The sequence below is a fragment of the Amblyomma americanum genome, chromosome 1, assembly GCF_052857255.1.
Source record: "Amblyomma americanum isolate KBUSLIRL-KWMA chromosome 1, ASM5285725v1, whole genome shotgun sequence".
Taxonomy (NCBI): Eukaryota; Metazoa; Arthropoda; class Arachnida; order Ixodida; family Ixodidae; genus Amblyomma; species Amblyomma americanum.
The window spans coordinates 423,641,480-423,660,048 of record NC_135497.1 but is presented as its reverse complement, the minus strand read 5'-3'; the positions used below and the strand labels follow the sequence as shown (position 1 = coordinate 423,660,048).

Below are 18,569 nucleotides of genomic sequence, written 5' to 3'. Positions count from 1 at the left end.
GACGTGCGATTCCTAGCAGTGAATCACGCAGGAGAAAATCGTGCAGTTGAGAGCTTTGCTACAGCAGCGGACGCTGTAGGTCTGTTTACGTGATCCGACACCTGACGATGCCGGATCTTAATTAGCACCTTTATTTTAGAGATCAATGCTCGTCGCTGTCGTTGGTTTCCTCGACGGGCGTTAGGACTGCTGGCTTGACGGTTAACAAATGTGTTCTGTTGCTGTATTAGTTGCATCAACTCTTTCGCGTGCATTCTTTTTTATCTCTACACTCACAGAACAAATACACCGGCATGTTGCGAATTGATTTTAGTCTTTGCAGGATTAAAGATCGCTGCTGTATTTAGGTCTCTCGCTGTCTCCGAGTGCCACGTACGGCAGACAGCAGGTTCAATGTCACGTATGTGTTTTCCTGTTGCAGTGTATATTAGCCGTATCGCATTTCGCGCATACTGATTACAGTCTTTCGTATTCTTTCTTATGCTTACAGGACCGTCTGGACGAGCACGTTCGAGGAGCATGTACAGTTTAGCATGAATAATAAAAGAATAATCGCATATCTCTTTAGCGTCGTCTTTGGAGAGCGGCCCCGTCTGCTACAAGTAGACTGACCGATAGGCACATCCACCAGTCCGGCTTACGCGCAAAGTCATTGCAGAAGAAATGTGTAACTTGTTGAAAACACGTTTTTAATTATCGTTATTGCTCAGTTTGTGAAAAATAGTAGTACAACTGTTCATAAGCTTTAGTTACATTATTATGCCGCGAGGCGGCGCGAGCAGTAGACAAGTTCCAATACATGGACATGTAGACTGCTTCCTAGACGTCACACTAGACGTCTTGTTAGACGTCTAGAGTATTGGAACGCAGCCCCTGACCGTGGCCCCCGCAATCTCGCGTCTGCTTGCATGACTGGCTGGATACTGGATAGGCCGGACGAGGCTTGCTTCTGTGCTGGCTCGGAGGCTTGCGTTCTCCAGCGAGCCGCAGCCATAATCGAAGTCAAATGTCCCGATTTGTTGACGGCGCCTCGTAGTGTCTTTGTCCACTTTGTTTTTGGCTTTTCAACTTATTTCGTCGTGTTGCTGGCGACAATGCCGAAACGTAAGTGCAAATTCACGGAACAGCTGGGAAAAGAGTACCCGTTCATCAAGAAAACTAAGTCAGAGGCGGATGTGCGCTGTGGTGCATGTGGGGCAGACTTTTCAGTCGCTCACGGTGGACGTTCCGATATAGTAAAACACATCAGCTCTGTCAAGCACAAGCAGAGTGTGTCGGCTGCTGCTAGTTCCAGTGCAGTAACCCGGTTCTTCAGACAGGAACGTGCCGGGGAAAAGGAGCTCCAACTTGCTGCATCAGAGGGTATATTCGCCTTCCACACGATCGCTCACAACCATAGCTTCCGATCAATGGACTGCACTTCAAAGCTTGTGCAGAAATTGTTCAGCGAAAAGTTTTCCTGCGCTCGCACAAAGGCAGAAGCGATTGCTTTGAACGTGCTTGCTCCGTCTGCAGAGGAAGAGTTGAAGACTGACCTGCAGGAGGCTAAATTTGTCTCAGTGTTCTGTGATGCTTCCAATCACAAGGATTTGAAGGTGCTCCCGATAATGGTGCGCTACTTCACCGCTGCTGCAGGAGTGCAGACGAAGCTCCTTCAGATTAACACCTTGCCAGGTGAGACTTCAGCAATGGTGAGCCAATATATAATGGACGCACTCGAAGCCAATCAAGTCACATCAAAGCTGGTTGCTTTCAGTGCCGACAACGCAAATTGCAACTTTGGTGGTGCTGCGCGAAACGGGAAGAACAATGTGTTCTCGAGATTGCAAGATTCTGTGGATCACAAGATCCTTGGAATTGGCTGCGCTGCGCACATAGTGCACAACACCGTTCAGACTGCTGCCGATTGCCTGCCATTGGATATTGAGGCCGTGATTGTGAAAATATACTCGTATTTTTACATTTACACGGTGAGGGTGGAATCGTTCAAAGAGTTTTGTGATTTTGCATCAGTGGAGTACCAGTGGCTTCTGGGCTATAGCAAGACCAGGTGGTTGGCATTGATGCCAGCTGTTGAGAGGGTCCTAAAGCTCTATCCAGCTTTAAAGGCATATTTTTTGTCGATAGACAAGTGTCCGTCTCTCATCAAGTCGTTTTTCGAAGACCCATGTGGAGAGCTCTGGCTCTATTTTCTGCATAGTCAAGCTGCTATGTTTGAATCTACTGTACTTCAAATTGAAGGAGACACGAAGACAGCTGTGGAAGTCTACAGCGCCTTAAGCCAGCTGCAGACCAAAGTGCAACAAAGATATGAGCAATCATATCTGCCATCAAGTGTGCGCTCAAGGGCAACAGAGCTCGAAGAACAGGGACAAGTTCGAAGAGAACAGGTTGTAAATACTGTGGTGAAGTTTTATGCAACTTGCGCGTCATACCTCGACCGATGGTGCCAGCAGTTTGATGAGGTCAGAAGCCTTCTATGGGTCTCGCTTGTGTCATCTTCATGCTGGGATGACGTGCAGAAAACTGTAGAACTCATAACTTCAGAGTTCAATCATGTCACTGTTGATGAGAATGCCATGTTTGATGAAATCAATAATGTTTCACATTATGTGACCGCTGAAAAAATTAAGGAATGGAAGACGCAGAAAATATCTGTTGGTGAACGCTGGGTGGAGATTCTCGGGCACTTCGAGAAGAATGATGTGCCTTGTGAGAATTTGAAGACCGTGCTGGAATATTGCATGTGCCTGCCCGGTACAAATGCACCGGTAGAGAGGGTGTTTTCTCTCATGAACAAGATATGGACGGCAGAGAAGACACAGCTTAAAGTGGCGACACTAAAAGCCATGCTTGTGCTGAAAGTAAATGTACGCATGACGTGTGAGCAATACTTTGCGCACCTTTGCAAAAAGGAACATTTGCTAAAGAAAATACATTCTAGCCAGAAGTATTAAAGAAGGAGAAACTTTTCGCATGGGTTGATTTAGAAAAACGAAAATGGCTTTTGCGTGTTTGAAATAAAAATGTACGATTGAATGGTCTCTTCGTGCCTGCCTGCCTACTCCCCCCCCCCATCGTCCCACTTTGGGTTCCATAGAATATGGTCACATTATCATTACATATTTTTCATGCTCGGTCAGATACTCAGCACTGTTATTTATTCACACCCCAGATACTTGTACTCATTCACTACTTATAGCACGATCTTTAACGTGCACTGACATCGCACAGCACACGGGCGCCTTAGCGTTTTTTCTCCATAAAAACGCAGCCGCCGCGGTCGGGTTCGAACCTGGGAACTCCGGATCAGTAGTTGAGGGATTCCCTTAAACATTGGACCAAGGAAAGTGCACGTGCACTGAAATTTTAAATTTATTTGTTTATTTGCAATGCACGTGTGGCTTGAAGACCAAGCAAGAGGGCAAAATTTTGTAGTCCTAATTGTATTATTCAAATTGCTATTATTTATTGTTAATAAAAATTTCATTCATAATATCGCTTCTGTTACATTTGGCAAAAAATTTGGTGCCAAGAAAGAATGGCATGGCTACTTTTAGCTTGAGTTCTGGCTTTAAGGTCTGCCCAATGGCAACCCTGCAGGGGGCATTACATTAGGGGGACATAAATCAGAACAAGATTTAACAAGCATCACAAATGAAGCATTGTCCCGCCATAGTTTTTAAAGGCAAAAAATCTGCTCAGAGGGCACAAAATTCTGCCACAAACATGTCAATACTGTTAACAACACCTCCGCAAAATAGTTGTTTGCATATAGACTTTTAATGGGTGTAGAGGAAAAGGAGCAGTTGAGAAAGAGGACTTACCTACAGGTTTTGTTTTCTACATGCAAGTGTAGGGCTGGCTATACATAGTACATTCTGTAAAGACTGGAATTTTCCAAATTAAGTCATAAGCCACCAACACAAAACAAAACCTGTTTGCAACTTAAAAGCATGCATATTTTGTAACCATGTTTACAAAACGTCCGAAGTCCTCATCTAGTGTCTTGCTACTCCTGTGGATGAATGCCTGCCTGTCAGCGACAGTTCATCTGCAATCTAACAAATAAACATTTCCTGCACTTCTCTTTTACGTGTTCACACAAGACAGCCCTAACACCTTTGCTGCTAATGTAGAGTCAGGTGATTGTGTGGACTTCAGTGCTTTAAGTCAGGGGGGTCTCGAGGGGTCTCAGACCCCCCTTACCAGTATTGACAAGGAATCTGACACCCCCCGCGCTGGAATGTAAGGGCTGCATGAACCCAAAGCCGGAAACCATATTTTACTCTTATTGCCATGGGTAGGCGGAACATATCTGCTCTATCGTTTAGAAAATTTTGCCATGATTTTCGGTAAAGATCATTTAGATGCTTTCTAAAACCCGAGATGGTGAAAAATAGAACGCTGGCAGCGCTACATAAAGGCTGGAAGAAAAAGGGAACCCTTGACCTCGCAGCACGAGTCAGTCCAAAGCTGGCCACTCAGCCCCAAGGCTACAACAACGGGCACACTGGCAGAGCGTGTTGATCGCTTTTTTCAGGTCTATGTCATAAATTGAGCAAGCAACCACCTATAGAAATGATTTCTCCCCTTTGTATAAAATGATGTGTAAAACAGGCCGGCAGCCGCTTTCTCTACCTCCCTCTTTATTTTCCTCTACACCTGTGCTTGAATTACTAAAGACCCCCCTTTGATGGAGCATGGCATTAAGCACTGTGCATGGTTGTTAAACTGCCCATAAGAGGTACAGCAAGGCTTGAACGAGCTAGTGTTCCTGTATATGCTCCCGCACATACGGGAGCATATACAGGAACACTAGCACAAGCTTGGCTATGGAGGGTTGCATCGCGTCTATCAGGGATTTGTTCTGCACTAAAGGCACGACCATCTGCGTCCACTTTCAAAAACTACTACGATCATCGTTTTGTTGCTGAAATCCTTTCATGGAAATGGGGCACTGTTGAACATGCATAACATGCCTGGCCAGCTTCACAGTGATTGCCAAGACCTCCATGCCTAGTCAAAGGGGTAAGGGGCCAAAGGGGTAAGTGTGCATGGATATTTAAGTGAATGGATTTTGAAACCAAGGCTAGGGATTGAAAGATTGTGATAAGCCACTGCCAGTATAATAGTTTTGAAACTGGTTGTTGTCCCATACGAACCTTTAATCCATGTTACAAATCAGGAGAATCGAGGTAAGATTATATATATATATATATATATATATATATATATATATATATATATATATATATATATATATATATATATATATATATATATATATATTTGCTCCTACCATTAGAGTGTTGCATCACGGTGTTAGTGTCAATAAAAAATGCTTATTATTTGTAGGTCAGCATGTCACACAAAGGCCTGCACACTCGCATGTGCTACTGCCACAGGAAAGATTCATTGGCATGAAGTGCTGACCTTGCTTTAATCATCTCTTTGCCGTTGGCATAGAAAGAGTTAACGCACATTATGTCTCAGAACGTAAACCAGTTCGGCAGGGTGCGAAGTCATGGGCTGAAACAGTGCATCTTTGGATGAGCTCAAGGCTTGCCAAAGGTGTGCTACATCTCGGTATAGCTAGTCTGCTCTTGGCAACAATAACTTCATTGTGACAGACTAACACTAGAAATCTGGGTAGACAAGACTATTCATCCTGCTTCCGATTGTTGCTTTTTAGTTCTGAAATTATTGTGGAGCATATTGCAATTCAAGAAATTTGGTGCCTGAGCACATTCATTATGGTGCCATGGCACAACTGACTCTCGCACTGGGTTGCACATTCCGGGCAACTTCACAGTTAATACCACACTGAACTCCAGTATTGAAAATGGCTCGCTATCGCTGCCCATACAGGGCAGCTGCATGCCTGCATTGCTACGGAGAAACATTTGCACTCATAAGAAAACTAAAGTAATCAACTTTGGCCTACTTTGGATAGGCACACTGAATTCCGCTTTCCTTATGGGTATATTGCATCTTAAGAATAAGTTGCAAACGTAATGCTAGTTGTACCAACTAGCACCAAGTTCACAACACCAAAGCAATGATTCTTCTTCCTGCTGTTATATGCTGGCATGAAAACAAATGCTGTGTGAGCTGTACACTAGCTTCATGTTTATACTTGCCTTCATGGTATACTTCCACGTGTGTAAGGCCCTTCATTTCCAGGCTTTTCGTATTTTTCCCAGTGTCTGCACTAAAAGCGACTGGCAAGCTTTGGGTTAAATCCAGTTTATTCTGAGAGCTGCAGCCCCAATGTATTTTACTACTTCAAACGGCTGGAATGAGGCTACTCTGAACCCATTTAAAGGCTGTTGGGGGAGTGCTGAACCAGACTGCTATTTCACTGAACCTACCACAATGCTGCTACGAATGGAATGACTTTGGTGAAATCCCACCTGCAAAACAAGAGTTGCAAGTGACAAGAACTAGTTGCTGCATGATGCAAACAGGATGACATGTTATTTTTCGTTATACATATATGACATAAGGGCTGATGGTCTCGGATGGGGTCGTACACTTGCGTGGCCACTGGCCATTTGTCACAATGTTTGCATGATCGCTGCAGCCCTCTCGCTCTTGATAGAAAAACAAGTTTTAGCTCTTTAGCAAAAGATTTTTTTTTCAATGGCATACATTGTTAATAGCAATTACTGTTGGCACGAGTGAAGTGAGCAAAAAGCAGACTGCATAAAACAGTACTTTTGTTCAACTTGCCTGCTTGCATGCAATGTTTTTAGAAAAACTATTGTACCAAAAAAAGGGTTGCTTCTGCAGCGTTTAAATGAAATCTTACTCAGTAGCAGGAGAGTGGTTTTTGGCTCCAGTCGATAGTTATCTAGAACTAGCTCTGAAAAAGACCGAAAACGAAGCATATTAGAGGCTCAGTAGCTTCCAGTCTAAATGACGAAATGCAAGCATATTTGGCGCATTTGTGGATCATGCATATTTCATTAAGTTTATGGAAAATTTCTTTCAGCTGCACTTAGTAGTTCTTTAGTTTTCGTTGTGCAAAGTTACCCGTCATCACAAAAACGCAATGCACGGGGGTCAGGTACTGGGTGCCCGGTATGGCTAGGTCTGTGCTGCTTTCTCTCAAGGCTCCATGTAGAAGTGGCTGGCCTTGGGTCCAGCAGTGATCTCACCAGCGTGCTCTTTACTCTGTCATCTCAGTGCACAGAAATTTTTTTCATGCATTTACTCCAGGAGCCAAGCGCATGCAAAACTGTTTAGCTGTGCTCATACCCCAGAGCGTGTAGCGGTCCATATGTTGGGACGAGCAAGACTAAAAATCACCATAAGTTTGAAAACTGCCCAGTCATAGTAAATGTCGCTGGCGATACAGAATGCAATTGTTTATCAAGAGGGGTGAATATATGGAACTTTTGGTTGCAGCACACTCCACCGCTGACATCATTTAGCTTGGAGCCTCTCCCACATGGCAATTGCTGCAAAAGGGCAAAAATGAATTCATGCAATGCTACTGCTATGTACAGCCATAGTTATTTTTTTCATCTTTATTACCCTGGCAGTGCATATATCTATGCCTGCGAGCTGTTCACTTGCATGTCGTGTTTTGCGAGGTATTCAGGTTCTCTTGCTTCCACTCTAGGTGCATCTTTGTACTCATGAGTATAAATTCACATTTTTACCTTACTCCTCAGCATTGTACCCTTGTGGCACAGTGTGAAGCTGCTGCTCCAAACCAGAGTTTTTGCCTGCCCTGGCTATTTCCACGAGCAAAGAGGTCATCAGGCCGCAATATTATGTGTTTAGCTCATCCCTCTTGTTTCTACTTAAGCTACCTCTGGGCAAGACCAGGCTGTGCTCAATAAAAACGGACCTTTACAATGCAGTTTTGCATCATTCTATTGAGTTGTGCCCTTTCCTCACCCATGATGCTGCACATTCCTATGGAACTAAAGAATATTTTCAACTGAATGTGTGTGCAGATGCCCAGCAGGTCTGCAATAATGCTACAATGCACTTCATATGCTTTTTACATACAACTAACTTCTTGCACTGAAACACCCCCAAATTATGTTGGTATTCAGATAAGTAAATTAGCATTGATTTGTGGCACCTGAAAGGAGCCAGCCGTACTAAACTGCCCTTCATAAGCATTCCGACCACCTAGCTGTCTCAGCATGTGAGGGACTGCAGTATGTGCTACTGACATGTTCTGGCCACCTTGTGTGTGTCGAAACAAACTGAGGCAATACGCACAAATTGTTGTTTGCTCCATATTCATGCTTAAAATGCCATGGTAGCTGAAGAAGCATGAAAACACAAATTAATGACTTGGAAAACACCCAAGTTTCCACTGGTACCCGGCCAGGTCATGTCTAGTGGGTTGAATTAAAGGTGTCATTGAAAGAAAAGTACGAGCAAGCAGAAGCTCAATATAACCATTGTCCGCCTGCAAACTGTTGACATTCCACAAAACTGCAGCATGTTCAAATCATTTTCAGGTTCTGGGAAGAAGGGCTTTGCCTTCTCTCACTTAGAGCAACCATAGAACAGCACAAGTCTCTGCATTTAGTATAAAAAGATTTGTGATGTAGCACTCCATGGCTTATGTTTCCCAATGTGTGACAATGGGCTTTGTGGGGTAGAGCCATCTCTAACAGCAGTTCTGTGAATGAGGAAGCGTAAGAAGCCACTTTCAGAATACAGATTTTGCTGCATAATATGTCTGTTCATAGTGATGAAGTGCTTCCATGCTCATAATGTGATGAAGTACATGGGCAAGACAAGCCTTCAGAAGAGCTGCTACCTTGTGTATATACCAAAAGATTTAAATGTTTACAGATTTTTATTTTAGAAACTGTGAGAGATAAATCAATGTGGTCTGTACAGGTATATTGTACAGCAAGGCAGATATTATGTAAGTGCTGAGCTCGATAATTGGATGATAAATATGAAAATTAACTAATAAACTTATTTATTTCTGAGGTTAGGGGGGAAAGATAAGGCAGTCAACATCGGAGGCGAGCCCAGTTTTAAGATTTTCTTTACCGGCAATGTGGTTCAAAATATCAAATGTCAAAAATACACATTTGAACGCTTGCTGAATTGGCTTTCCCGCATCACAGGTTTATCAAATGGTGTCGCTTGGATCCTTAATGCAGCAAATACAGATGCCTTTTGCATATTTTATGACGTAGAAGAGGGTAATGTGATTTAAGGGACAACGCTTAAGGGAAAGCCACCTCAACATGGCTTCAAATGCCTAATTTCAGCGTTAGCTATTTCTAACCACATTGCTAATAAAAAATTTTATAAACTGGTCTCACCTTCAATATTGATGGCCCTAAATTTCACAATACAATTATGCCCCCTAAAATCAAAAATAATGGCTGATTAGTTAATTACAGTTAATTATTCATAAAATACCACTAAAAAAAACAGCAGTTGGTAACAGTGGGCCATCGTCCACAGGGTCCTGTAAAACTCTGCTGGTAAATCACAGTAGTGAACAAAATCATGCCTTATATGTTTGACGATATCAAGCAAGTCAGAGGCATAAAAATTCTTGAGCTTATAATTTTGGCTTGTGGTCACTTCTTGTTTAGAAACTAGGAAAGCTTTAACAATGGACTGCTTTTTTGTCGTGGAGGAATTCTGTGCAGCAGCCCTGAATGGGGGCAGGGTTTCACTGAAGCACTGAAGATTAAAGTTGCATCTGACTATAATTACTGAGCTCCATCACATGCATGATGTCCGCCTTGCTGTAGAGTTTACCTGCAGAGACCGCACTGACGAATATTTCAGTTTTAAAATAAAAATCTATAAATGGTAAAAAAATTGAGATGATTGCGATAGTCAGTAATGTGAAATTTAAGTGCAGCTCTTCATATGCCACTGCTGTCAGGTGGCGTGTTGCGCTGGTAGCCACCCTCTGGGATCTTCCTGTGGCAGCCACCGTCCGGTAGTCCATTCCTCCACTCCACTCTCGCCATGGCAGCTGGTGTTTCGCACTGCTGGTGACGTGTTACGCCAGTGATGACTACAACGCGGAATGCAGGAAGAAGCGCCTAAGAGCTGCACTCTAAAACAAAATAGGAAGGCACTAAAGATCCGCTTTAAGGGTATGACGCGATAGTGGCCTGTAGTCCTTTCTGATTACACGCATACCCATTGGCAGTCATAAGATACCAGTTTACTTCAAAGACCACACGACATACATATAAACCTCTGCTTGTTTCCCAGCCGTACAAGTGTGCCTTCCGTGCCCTAGTTGGCAGCGTGTCTGGCTCGCAACCCAAGGGTCATGGGTTCAAATCCCACCTAAAACCTGAAATTTTTGAAATTTTTCTTTTAGCGACATGAATAACTTTATACAGTTGAATTTTTTTAAACATGTGGTGACCTGTTACTTGAATTGCATGTCATCTTTTAATAACTTTCATTCTACGCATGACATCACATTTAACTTGCGCGTTGTAGGGTGGGAATTCCCGCAAAAGGTCATGTGGCTGTGACATCATGAACCTCGGTTACCAGTCAGGATTTTCCACTCAGACGACGACGTCGATGCTGGCTTTTCTATGACACAGGTTCCTTATGCTATTGCGTAAAATCGTCCAGCATAGAAGAGTGCATTTGCTCAAAAAAACACCTTATTGTCTTCCTCACCATAAGAGTGCAGCACTTTCATAAAGAACCAAGTATGCTATTTAAAGGACACACGAAAAGGCCTCATCTTAATGCATCTGCAAGCTCTCCAGCTAAAAGATGAACAAGGCATCCGTTGTTTCAGCGTCCGTCCTTGTCCACGTCTTTTTAGCGCTGCTTTTCGGGAAACAAGGCACCCTTCCGTACATTATTTCACCCATCGAGGTACAAGTGCTAGAGTCGCCAAGCTCCTCTCAGAAATTTAGCAATGTTTCTTGATAAATGAGTTGGAAGCAAGTTATTCCAGAGTGCAGGCTGAGGCACTTCTGCTGGGTAAAATTGTTAGAGGACCAGTTTAGCGTCGGAGGCAAATGAAGAAATATTACTGTATTCAGGCAGATCTTGCCCTGTGGTGATTAAGCGAATGCAGGACTAGTGGTTCCTGTCAGGAATTGATGTTTTAAATTGCCACCGAAAGTAAGATCAGGACAGTGGTGACAATGTATTCAAAGTTTGTTGCTCCATAAGCAGGTCATGCTGCTGGAGTCAATATGCTCTTTCATGAATACAACTGAGCATCACAGATTGTAAATTTTTGGTAAACTTTAGAGAGCTTACCTTTAACTCCTGCAGATAGGTACGACGTCCTGCATAGTTTAACACTGCTTCATTTTAAAATGTGTTGGAAAAAGCTAATTGCATAATGATGCTGCCACTGTGCCAACACTGACAATGCATCAGTGTTGACTGTGGGGAGCAGAGCTGCTAGGATTGATGTGTCATCTCTGCATCACATCATCTTTAAACTAGGGCTTTACAACGAGTTCTGTGTCTCAGTTCCTGCCATCCTCCTTGCTACCTTGGCAGCAAGCAACAGTTTTCACACCTCTAGCATCACACTTTGCAGATGCCACCTACCAAATGGAAAGTAATGTTCACATGCAGAAAAATTACAGTATAAAATGTTTTACCATGTTCCTTGGCAGCCAAGTATATGTTAATTTGGGTGTGGAGCTTTTAGTTGCCCTGAGGAGCATGTGGTTGATAAAATTTAATAGATTGCCTTTTCAGGACACTGGATTTCTTACTTTTGCATGATATACTCAAATTGGCGTGAGGAGCTCACAAATGAACAGATGACATGGCTTTTACAATGCTCGTCAAGGCTTTTCAAGCACTGTGCAAGCGTTTAGTTGCCAAGAATAGTCAGTGCTGTGAAGTCTTACAGGCATTCGAAACTAAAGTGGCGTGGCATTTCCAAGTACAAATGCCAGAAACAGGCCTTCAGAGGTACAAATGTCTCAAATGGAAATTGGGCATAATCAAGCAACTGCTAAAACCTACAAAAAGCACAGCAGAACTGCTACGGAAAAAAAGCACTTGCTTGTAATTGGGTCTCCCTTATTTTCCTAGACTGACAAAAGGATTGAGTCATGGTAGTGAAGTCTGTCTGGCTGAGGCCTTCTTTTTTTGACCCAACACTGGCTGTCAGATCTGCCAAGTTCGTACAGTCCTTGGGCAGCTGTGGATGGGCCCTGGACCAGAAACTGAGTATGGTTTGGCTGCTCTGAAATTTCTTGGATCTGTTGGTGCTAAACAGGTCAAGCCAGTGTTTGCATACACCATTGTTTACCACTTGCTTGACTTGACTGTGTAGAAGGAAACACCACAAAGCAGAACAGCAATCAGCGTTTTTCTTTTCTCACTCCCACCGCCTTACCGTTGGTTTACCATAAGTGAAACTTTGTCATAGCACGTCTGTACATGCCTGATCAGTCCATTTCGGAATAACTGTCAACTTGTTTTCCATGCACAAGATGCAAAAGAAAAGTTAACCACCTTGTAAACACAGTGAATACTCTTCAGATAACTTTTACCCACTTATTTTAGTGACATGCCCAAAGTAATGCTGTTCGTACAGGTAACAAGCCACACACATAACAATAATTTGGTACAGTTAAGCACCTACTAGAAGACATGTCTAAATGCATATTTAATCTGTTGCTAGACATAGTCGCAGTATTTAACTGTATGCTTTCAATGTCTGTGATATCACTTTAGCAGTCCCTATTCTCGCCAAGCACTGTACATGCATGAAATAACTGGAAAGAGGCAAGACAATCGCATGCAAACCATAGTGCTGTGTTGTCTGTCTGATACAGCAGAACCTGGGCAGGCTGGGCAGCCTTTGCACTCAAGAAGCAAGCACTGGCACAAATGATATGCACTGTTGCGGCCCAAGGACTGGTGGACACTGTTACTTCAGCAAACCGAAAGTGGGGCCTTGATTAAACTCCATTGTTATTCTTTTTGCCCTTTGTCATTAGCTTGAGTTATGACATGCCCCCCTGTTAAGTTAGAAGCCCCCCCCCGCACCTGTTCCCAGGAGCGGTCATGCCCCCCCGCTTAGGGTGCCTCGTTGCCAGCTACGGAACTAATCCTTTTCTGTTCTGGCGCCGAGTCAACCATGTCCCGCGGAAGACATTCCCTGGCTGTCAATCCGGTGCGTGGCAGTCGATGGAATGTGCATGCAGCGAGCTGCGTACGCGGAGTCACGCGCCCTGCACATTCCGGGAGAAGCGGGGTCCACTGGGCTCGGACCAGTGAGCCCTGGGCTCCGCCCACTTGTACATTGCATGGCTATTGGTTCAAATTGGCGATAGCTGGTTTGGTAAAGCTCCACCCAATTATCGAAGGGGTTAAAACCCGCGGGAAACGACGACTTTGGACGAGCGCGCCGAGTATCAAGCTCGGCCGTTTTTAACAGCCTTTTTAAAATAGCCTTTTTAAAACTGCCTTTTTAAAGTGCCTTTTCCTCACCTGCCTTTTTATGTCAGTGCCGTCTTTAATAAATAAGTTTTGTCTTAAGAAGTTGGAACTGCTGCCCCAACCGGCAACGTGTCGCCAGACGAGCGGACGAAGACCCGAAGTGCTCTTCGTACTGCTAACCGCCGTACATCGATCACCGGCCAGCGTGCCATCATCATTCACCACTCGCAAGGAGCAACCGACAAGCCCAATCCGGCCATCCCATCAGAAGGAGGGCAAGAAATTTAACTCCCCCACTACTGCCAAGATCTATTGCCAAGAATCAAAGAAAGGGAACCGTTGCATTATACTGGTCTAAGGTGACATGACAGTCCTGGACAGCAAATCGAATCGGCCACTGAATGCAATTTCCAGCCTGAATAGCTTAATTGAAAGGAGAACAGTTTGCACATAATGCTCGTAGGCTCCAGAGGCACACACCAGCCTTTGAAATGCAGCAAAGCAAGGCAATAGTTCTACAGACAGACGCTTCCTGTATGCCTATTGCTTTGGTTATGCCGAGCCGAGAAATGTCAAGGACACGATAAAAAACAGAAAACCGCCAGCAGACAATAGAGTGGAGAAATTGATAGGACAAGGGCATGCAGACTCAACTAGAGTTTTTTGGAAAAACCAGCAGCAGCCATCCTATCAACAGCAAAGTGCATGCACGTGCACGCATGTGACTGTCAAAAAGCACCACTGAAATCGACTCAGGCCAATCAAGAAATTCAATGTCTTTGTCAAACAACTGAATTGAAGCTACGCATATGCACATGCCAGGGCTGTACTTCACTGTCTGCAAGGCTTTAAGAATTTCTTGTGCTATTCTGTGCTTTGCATACCCATTTACCTTAATGTCACTTATGCAAGTTTTACCTCAATGTAAGTGCATTTTACAAGGTTGACAGTGTAGTGCTAAATGCACCCCAGTACCTGATTGCATCATAGACACCGCATGCTCACAAAGATTATTAAAATAGCGTTCCATTTGGCCTACACAAGCCATTCCGCAGCTAATCAAAAGTTCACCAGAAAAACACTGCATGGTGCAATTTTTTCACTGGCGCTGCCACCAGCTTTGCTTGCTTTATCTTTGTTGGCTAGGAGGTACAAACGGGACAAATTGCAGAGTGCAGGAAAAAGAAAACGTCAATGCTGAGCTTCCCTGCTACCCTCGTCAGGTTGTTCAAAACCCCATGAAAATAGGCTGTAACCTCCTAATGCCTCAGGTTCGAGGTGTAATGACATCAACAGAAACTCTGTAACAGCCTAGAGAAGGGAAGGTGGAAAACTAGCCAATCGGAGGCAGTCTGCTTGAGCACCGAAGCTGAACTAAACCACGTGTGAGCAGGACTTGACAATAAATGACCCCAAGAAAGATCACACAATTCCCTTTTTAACAAGCATAATGTGGCAGGAATTTCAACACAAAAACACTTTCAGCGCGATAACATTTAAGGCTCTGTTCACCAGAAAATCACGGGCATGGCTCTGGCAGGTGGGTCACCTAGGTCACGTGACCTTGTGGCATCATCACAACCTTCCCACCGGATAGCGAGCAAACTGCACACCGTGGCAGGTGGCATTTAAATTAATGAATGGTCGCTCGGGTAGAGCAACCTGGGTCACACAAGAGCCACCACTGCGAGCACCTGCCATCGCAGCGCAGTGGCGCATTGCTTAACCACTGCGCCAGGAGGGGTATGAGGACTCTCAGGGATCTATGAATATAAAGTAGATGGTTTATGGGGGTTTAACATCCCAAAGCAACTCAGGCTATGAGAGACGCCGGAGCGAAGGGCTCCGGGAATTTCGACCACCTGGGGTTCTTTAACATGCACTGACATCGCACAGTACACGGACCTCTAGTGTTTCGCCTCCATCGAAATTCGACCACCGCAGCCGGGATTGAACCCGCGTCTTCCATGCCAACAGCCGAGCGCCATAACCACTCAGCCACCGTGGCGGCTGAATTTAAAGTAGAGAATGACCTTCTTCATATATGAAAATTAACCCATTACGCTACCACATCATACCCTTACGGCGGAGCTTAGTGTGCCCTCCAATTTTGCCCTTGGCTTGTGCAGAAGTGTGACCTTGTGGTAGAGCATCCGCCTCACATTCAGGAGGTACTGGGTTCGATCCCCAGTGCCGCCAGGTACCCACCAGTTTTTTTATGGGTACAAGATTTCCCCTGGCTGGCCTGGTGCTCGGCTCTTCTCAGGTGAGATGCTTGGGAAAAGGGTCTTTGACCAAACCGTTGCCTTGATGGATTAGAGATCAGTTCTGCGTTCAAGCAACCCTAAATCCGCCTCGTGCGGTAGATGCCCAACTTGTCACAAGTGGGTTTCTACCGCACGAGGCAGATTTAGGGTCGCTTGACGGCAGAACGAATCACTGGCCCGTCAACGCAACGGTTTGGTCCAAGACCCTTTTCCCAAGCATCTCACCCCAGAAGAGCCGAGCACCTGGCCGAGGGAAAACTTGTGCCCATTAGAAAACCGATGGGTACCCGGCGGAACTGGGGATCACACCCAGCACCTCCCAAATAAGAAGCGGATGCTCTATAACAAAGCCACCGCTTCAGTAAAAAACAAAAAAAAACTCAACCTCACGTCCATGAATTCTTTGAAGTTGCAAAGGTGTTCCATCTGTTTGATAAAGAGCTAGAATGTCTCGGTTCAGCTTGAGTTGATTTCAGTGGCGCTTTCTGTCATGTGTGTTTGTGCACATGTGCATTGTTAACAGTAAGGCTGCTGCTGATTTTTCCAAAAAAAGTCTAGTTGAAAGCTTGTGCGTGTCTAGTCTACTTTTCTGTCTCGTCCGCTGGCACAGTCTGTTTTCAATCATGCCATATTATATGGCCCCTTGTCACACTCTCGTTTAACACAGCACAGGCGTGATACGTTCGGAGAAAATCTGACTTACAAAACCTGTGCATTTATGTTTCTGCAAGTTGTTGCAACCACTATTTTGTTTCTTGGAATAAAGATACAGTCATGCCTCATTAATGCACACTACTGGGTTCCCAGAGCATAACTCTATAAGAACCATGACGGAAGCCAACAGTCACCGAAACCAAGGAGCAGGGGCGATCACCTATGCTCCTTGGTTTCAGTAACTGTTGGCTTGCGTCGTGTATGTCATAACGAGCACCTGTTTTCCCTTCCCTTGTCAATGAGAGAGTCTACAATAACCATTTGTGAATTAAAGAAATATTCAGAACACCTGCCGATTAAGGTCTGTTTCATGTGCACAGCAGTGTGCACTGGAGAGGAAATTGGACAAAATTTTGGGAGCTTGAAGTGCGTTATTCTGGCCGCAATTATCTTAAAACATGCAGTGCAGTTTGAAGTCCCTAGTAATGTAGGAGAAATGGTGCGATGACATGTTCTGCTGCAACTGTTTGCATCCCACTAACCACCAGTGCATATGAGTACCAACTGAGTGACAGCCACTGCGGTGGCTAAGCGGTTATGGTGCTCGGCTGCTGCCCCGAAAGACACCGGTTCAATCCCGGCCACAGCAGTCGAATTTCGATACAGGCAAAATTCTAGAGGTCCGTGTACTGCAAGATGTCAGTGTATGCCAAAGGACCCCAGGTGCTCGAAATTTCTCGAGCCCTTCACTATGGCGTCCTTAATAGCCCGAGTCGCTTTGGGACGTTAAAACTCGCACGAAAACAAAACCAAACCAGTTGACGAACTTGGCTTTCAGCGTAGCACAAGCTGCAGAGAGGGCTTCCTTTGGAGCCATTCATGCAGTGTGACAGATGGAAAGGCACATCGACCGGGCACCTTCGCACTTTAAGCCGGAAACCAGAAAACAAAACAAAGGTCGTTTCTGTGTCACTTGCACTTTTGTGCTGTCTCTGGCAAAAATGCGCGGTACGCCAGTGGTGTGGGTAGAGGCCCTCTGTTGGCCTCTCCTTACTATTGCCTCTCTTTGGCTGGTCTCCTGCACTCAAGACGCAGGAAAGAAAACAATTGGTCAGGATAGGCATGGTTCTCTTCTTGTTACAGTCCACATTAACGCTAGAAAAATACACAGGCCCCATGGGCTGAATGGGATCTGCATTTTCGCTTTCTCCATAGTTTGGACAGTGAGTCTCCATATTAATGAGGCATCAATACACAGAAAAAGTTTGATCTCCAGGAAAACTGGCCACATTAAAGAACCCCGGGTGGTCAGAATTAATCCGGAGCCCTCCACTATGGCATTCCTCATAGCCCATGTGTCACTTTGGAACATTAAACCCCACAATTCACGCACATTAACGAGGCACAACTATTTTGCCATACGCTGACATGTTCAACATGTTAGTAAATAGGGTAGATCGACCTCAGAATCCTAGCAACCTCCTCGGGGCATAACATGGATACAAACTTTTCCATTGTCACAATCCAAGGAGAGCCGTGCAGGTAAGCATAGGGCAGAACCCAAGAACGAGGTCGGTCCTGTTTAATCCCAGAGCCAGGTCTAGCCCGAGCGCGCCTCTCGAACTAACCGTCACTTCGTCATCGTTTCGACTAAGTGCAGAGGCCACGCAGTGCTAGGCACGTGGCATTATTCCCCCCCGCCGTGAAAGTGCATCAGCTCAATGCGAATTGACCTATGTACAATGGTAGAAGAAAAAAAAAGGGATTAGGTGAACTTTACATTTCGTGGCAGTTGGGAGGCGGGGAAAGTCAAGCCCGCACTTGCAGGAAGTGGTCAAGGGCGCGGAACACAGAGCGTGAACGCAGTGCTCAGTCACGTGAAAAGTACGGTCTTAAGAGCACCACGTGCATGATTTCAGGCCATTGACACCTAGGGACAATAGTGACAGTTCCATCAGGAACAACTTTGTAGTTGACGCTTTTGAGGCAGTGCAGGACTTTGTATGGACCGAAATACCTACCAAGGAGCTTTTCGCACAAGCCCTTGCTATGCATGGGGGACCACATCTACATCCACACCAGGTCGCCCAGTTCGTAGTGCACGTCCTTGTGCCAAAGGTTACAGTGTCTGGCGCCGGCGGATAGCTGGTCCTTGATGTGCAAGAGGGCCAACTGACGAGCTTGCTGTGCTTGCTCTACAAAGTGGCCTGCGTTAGGTGGGACCACTTCATTCTCCCATCGAAG

General features: G+C 45.0%; 1 pseudogene; it reads left to right on the top strand.

Moving 5' to 3' along the window:
- Positions 1 to 1,004: 1,004 nt before the first annotated feature.
- Positions 1,005 to 1,663, top strand: LOC144124749 (uncharacterized; annotated as a pseudogene).
- The last annotated feature ends 16,906 nt before the right edge of the window (positions 1,664 to 18,569 follow it).